The sequence below is a fragment of the Emys orbicularis genome, chromosome 10, assembly GCF_028017835.1.
Source record: "Emys orbicularis isolate rEmyOrb1 chromosome 10, rEmyOrb1.hap1, whole genome shotgun sequence".
Classification (NCBI taxonomy): Eukaryota; Metazoa; Chordata; order Testudines; family Emydidae; genus Emys; species Emys orbicularis.
In genome coordinates, this window is record NC_088692.1 from 42,883,698 (window position 1) to 42,889,697 (window position 6,000).

A 6,000-nucleotide genomic window follows, 5' to 3' on the forward strand; every position below is an offset into this window, starting at 1 on the left:
AGCTGCTTTGACTCTGATGTCAATGGCAGGCAATGGAGCTACTCTGATTTACACCTGCAGGAATCTGGTTCAGGATCTCTGAAGGAGGATGAAGAGGACCTCGGGGCATGGTTAGTCCAGAAGAAAGGGGATGGAAATGGCTCTGCATTAGAAATTGACAATTTTTTAAATCAAAATGCTTTTTCCAGGAGAAATGGCTCCTTCACCAAATGGAATTTTTGCATTGCTATTTTTTGGATTTTCTTCAACATTTTTCAGTGCTTGGCCATTGCAAACCCTCAAGTTAGCAGGTTTTGGATGAAAAATTTAAACAGAAATGAAAAATTTCCATTTTGGGCAGAAAATAAAGTACAGCTGTAATCTACATAGGGACAACATGCTGTTAAGAAAAAGGAGCAGGATCTGTTATTCCTATCATGCCGACAACAAGATGTTAGAACATAGAAATGGAAGTCTGGCTCATCAGTTGGTATAAATCAGTGTAGCTCTGTGGATTTCAGTGGGGCTCTGTTATTTTACAGTATAGCTGAGGCTCTAGCCCTATGAACTAAGTGGATCAGCCAGTCATGCCTTTCTCATTCATTATAGTGACTTTAACTCAGCAGTTCTCAACCTGCGGCCCGTGGACCGCATGTGGCCCAATTACCACACAGTTGTGTGCTAAAGGCCACTGGGCCACGTGGTGTCCAGGGTGCCTGGCCCAGCAAGATTGCCACCTGGCCCTGCAGAGTCTGGGGTCAGGGGCTGCCGCCTGACCCTGCAGAGGCCAGGATCTGGGGCTGCCACCCGGCCCCCCACAGCGGAATCCCCGGTCCCTGCCACACAGCTTCCCACCCAGGACTCCACTCCTGGCCCCACTCTGTGGACGGGTCTCTGGGTGGGAGGCACTGGGCATAGTGGTCTGGGGGGGGGGGGGGGCGCACTGTGGTTCTCAACCTGCGGCCCAGGTAACACATTGTGAGCCGCATTTGTGGCCCACAATGATAAATAGGTTAAGAACAACTGCTTTAACTAGATCAGAATAACAACAAGAAAATAAAATGAGAACAAAAATGATTCAAGCTAACACAGTGAGGAGACCCATCCAATTGCACTTCATCACGGGGTTCAGTTTCCAGCCAACTCCAGCTGAAAAGCACACTCAATTGCCAGAGCATCTACAGGACAGAGCTAGATATCACCCCTGAGCAGTGGGTGAAGGTTTTTGACTGCTCCCAAATGGCTGGAGACCCGCTGTACTTTGCAGGGACAGACTAAGGTCAGGCCATGTAGGATTTGTTCCTTAAAGAGATGTTACCAGATCTGCCCGTTACTTTGGGGTATGCACATTTATTCGGGTTATTCTTCTGGAGGGGAGGGGGTTTCTGTAATTCTGTCAATGTACTGCTTGTGTCACTTTGTTTTTTTCATATGGAGCTCTACTTCTCCCTTAAGCAAGTCCCCTCCCAATGGAGCTATCCTGCAGGACCTAGGTTCCCTAGGGCTGGGTTTCTCCAGCCCCAGACTGGGATGAACACATCCACACATACATTAACAGAACAAGTCTGAGTGGACTGGGTCAATCAGCACTTTCAAGCTGACCCCTTATATGTCTCTGGACTCAGTGGGCTGGATCAAGCAGCACTTTCAAGCTGCCACTCTTATGCATCCCAGATTCAGCACATCCCTATCCCCACTCTCACATCACAATTGTACTGGTAGTAACCTACTCGATGAACAAACCCCACAGTATTTTGGGCGCTGCGGGGATCTTTAGCTTAGGTAAAAGAAGCGTTACTCTAGGGTAAATGGGGGAAGTTAAAAACACAAAAGAGTAAATTTCAGCAAGAGAGAGAGAAGCAACCAGCTTAACCATACAAGTTATGTATTGAATAATAGTGATAACTACACAAGGAGAGTCTAAACCAACATAGCATACATTATTAAAGGTTAATACCTAAGGTAGAAAGGAAAACAGAGAAAGAAGGGGATCTCAGCGCTCCCTAAAGCTTGAACTGGTTGGGGTTCCCAGGTGATGGTGGTAGCTCAGGGTCCTGAGGGCAGGAGACAGGCAGAGCCCCCAGCACAATCAGTCAGGAGATGGAGTCCTAGTGAAACTGATGCAGAGCTTGGGTCTATGCATCAGAACACTTACTTGAACATAGGTAGGGGTTTTTGTAGAGAAACATCAATGGTTCAAGGGAGAACACTAGATTTGTTTATGGGTAAACTGATGACTCAAGGGTTTTCTTTAGGCTAGACAATAGGAGCTGATCACTCTTGGCTATGGGTGGTGTTTTCTTCCAGGGAGCTCACAATGCAACTAGGCTGCTTCAGTATTTTGGATATCAATCAAGGAGCAGAGATTCCCAGGATGCAGTGCTTCCCTGCTTTTTCTGGTCCCAGAGTTCAGTGCGGTTCTCTGTTCTTCATTCTGTATGCTAATCCCTGTCCCATCTTTCATGCAGATGAAGCTAGGGGAGTTGTCTGTGCTCTCCATTCTGTATGCAAATAGAGATGTCTTAATCTTGTCACCCTTGTCAGGAGGGGTCTAGGTGTGTCTCCCAATGCCCTTCACTGCTCTGTGCAAGCCTTTTCTCTGATCAGTCTTGGTTCAAGCAGAGACCGTGGGGGAGGGGGGTGTCCCTCATGAGTCAGACAGGCTAGACACTGCACCCTGGTTCCCCCAAAACACAGAGCTGACTGGTATCAGAGAACAGCTTCAAAATTGGGATACACTGGGCTTGTATAACAACATCTCCATTTGGGTCCGGTAGAGGAATTGAACCTGCTATCTGATCATAGGACAGCATTAACCTTATGGCATGAGCTAAACAACTGGCTCTATCAGCCACCAGGCAGTAGTGCTTATAAACCTCAATGGCCACTAGCCAGCCACAGAAAGCCACACTGTGTTAGGGTGGGTTATCCTTCACCCCCTCAGCTGCAGCTAAAGTGAATAGATGAGGAATTTCCCACACAGTGGGGCAATGTGCTCTCTGGGGGTAAGATTTCAAAAGTGCACTAATATGCTGCATGTGAATTGGTCTGTGTAGACCCTGCTGGTGTGCACTGAAGGATCTTTAGTGTGCTTTGACATAGGACTGTTTCTCTACTGCACTTCAGTGAAGTGCATTGAACTTGTAATGCACACCAGCAGGGTCTACACACACCAATTAATGAGCAGCATGTTAGTGAGCTTTAGAACTCCCACCCCTGGAGACCACATTGCCCTACCACATAGACAAGCCCTTAGTGTTCAGATTTACTCAGCTCCCCCATCCCCTACCATTCCCATTATTCTCTGTCTGAAGGACACTGGGGAACACACACAGCTTCTTCCCTGATCACCAATCTTCCAGTGACTGCAGCCGCAGCCCCTCACATCAGCACCTGTAATCATTCTCTATTAATTGTAAATGTACATTCATTAACGTCAGGCCTTGGGTATTTTTCCTTTCACCTCTTCCTTTGCTTTGGCAGGTTATATAATTACTCCCAGATTTGCTAATGTGGAGCTGCGGATGATTTATTAAGGGAAAGTTGACAGTTAATGACAAAATAAACTCTGCAGATGTATTCTTTCTTCCCTTTGTTAGTGGGGAAGATGAAAAAGCAACAGAAGGGAAGAGCAATAAACAAAGCTGCAATTACACGGCCAAAACCAATTAATTACATTAATGAGTTAATGTGATTGTTAAGATGTGGTTTAAGAGCTGAGCGTGGTTTGGTGGCAGACCAGAGCAGCCTCGTTGTTTTGACCACCAGCTGCTAGCAGACGTGTTTTGCTCCTTGATCTGTACAGACCCAAGCTCCTGTGAATCATAGAGAGAACTGCACTCTTAGAAAATGGTCATGGCAAAAGCATTGCATGGCTGGTGGGTCTTGCTCACATGCTCTCATTGTCAGACCTGGAGTCAGGAAAGAATTTTTTGCCTTCCTGTGCAGCATAGGGCGTGGATCAACTGCTGGGATTATCTGGGCATACCCAGTGCTGGCCAGGCCATCCCTAGGGGAGTGCGGGGCGGAGTGGAAGTGGCGTCACTTCCGGAACTCACTGCGCCGGGGGCGGGTAGGGGAGGTGGTGTCTCCCCAAACAGCCAGGTGTGGCCCTGCCCATACTCCGCCCCCCCAGGGCCCCGCTTCGGCAGCACCGCTGGACTCCAGAGGGTTGGGGCCATGCTGCCCGCCTTCCCGGGACTGGGAAGGGTGCAGCAGTGATACCCTCCCGGCAGGGCTGGCCTTACCATGAGGCGAACTGAGGCAGCCACCTCAGGTGCCAGACTGTGGGGGGCGGGGGTGCCACTAGGACCCAGAGTGTAGAAAATTGTGTCTGCTGCTGGTGCATATGTATTCTCTCTGCTCTAGATGCACAGAAATGGTGGAGTGCTGTGCTGGAGGAAGGAGGGCACAAGAGACATGGCAGGCAGGAGAAAAGGTGAGAGGGAATAACAGAAAGCAGCAGGAGCTGCAGGGAGAGAGAGGAGGAGGAGCCTCTTATGTACCTCTCTAGCACCCCCAGGAGCCTGGACTGATTAACACCAGCTTCTCAGGGAGCTTCCTGTTTCCTGCTGCTTCCCTGAACCCACTTGAGGAGAACAAGCAGTCAACTGAAGTAGTAGGAGCCAGTTAGGCCCTTAAGACGCCGATATCTTCCCTCACTCAAGCCCTGCTATCAGCCTGCTTATTTATTCCCTTCAACTGAGTGTTGAGAGCCACTATAGCTGGCACAGAACAGCAGTCATGAGTGAAAGAAGAAAACTCCCCTCTGGGGCAGCATTCAGAAAAAGAAAGAAAACAAAGGAAGCTTTTCTATCAAAGCAGGAAGGAGCTCTCCTGAGATACACAGACACAAATGTTCACGGTGAGCCTTCCGGCCCCAGTGAGGATGTGAGTGGTGAGGAGATGCCTGATCTTCCAGTTAGTCAGAGTGCAGGTGACCTGACAGCTACTGCAGCATCCATATCTCCATCTCAAATGGATGTAACCATGCACATTCCTGAAGAAAAGTGTAGATCAGAGAAGAGTGTGGTGGAGGTGCAAGAAACAGCTGCTGCTGAGTTTAGTTCCTTAAGTCTAGATGATCCAGGATTGTGGACCCACTTGAGCAGTAGCCTGAGGGACTTCCTTGTACTGCATGGGCCAAAGCAAGTGAAAAACTTCATGTTCCCCAAAGACAATGAAAATAGAAGTTTCCATCCAACACATTACTGGTGTGAAATCCCCAATGGTGACAAAGTGGAGAGGCCATGGCTTATGTACTAAAAAACCCAGAATGCTGCATACTGTTTTTGTTGCAAACTCTTTCAGTCAAATGTTCCAGCCACATTGGGTTCTACAGGAACAAAGGATTGGAAAAATCTGGCTAGAAATCTGGCATGCCATGAGAAGGCAGCAAATCACCAGAGAGCATTCCATAGGTGGAAAGAGCTTGAGGTGAGACTAAAGTTAAAGGCCACCATAGATGATCAGCATCAAGAGAAGATTGCATCAGAGTCTCTTTACTGGCAAAATGTTCTGAAAAGGCTCATTGCCATTGTGAGAACGCTTGCTACCCAAAACCTAGCACTGTGTGGCACTTCAGATCAGCTGTATGTGCCAAACAATGGAAACTTCCTTAAAATTGTGGAGCTGATGGCTGAGTTTGATGCTGTACTCCAGGAGCATCTAGGACAGTGGTTCTCAAACTGGGGCCGCCACTTGTGTAGGGAAAGCCCCTGGCAGGCCAGGCAGGTTTGTTTACCTGCCCCGTCCACCGGTCCGGCCGATCGCGGCTCCAACTGGCCACGGTTCACTGCTCCAGGCCAATGGGAGCTGCTGGAAGCGGCGCGGGCCGAGGGACATATTGGCCGCCGCTTCCAGCAGCTCCCATTGGCCTGGAGCAGCGAACCAAGGCCAGTGGGAGCCGCGATCGGCTGGACCTGCGGACGGGGCAGGTAAACAAACCGGCCCGGCCCGCCAGGGGCTTTCCCTACACAAGTGGCGGCCCCAGTTTGAGAACCACTGATCTAGGAAGAGTCA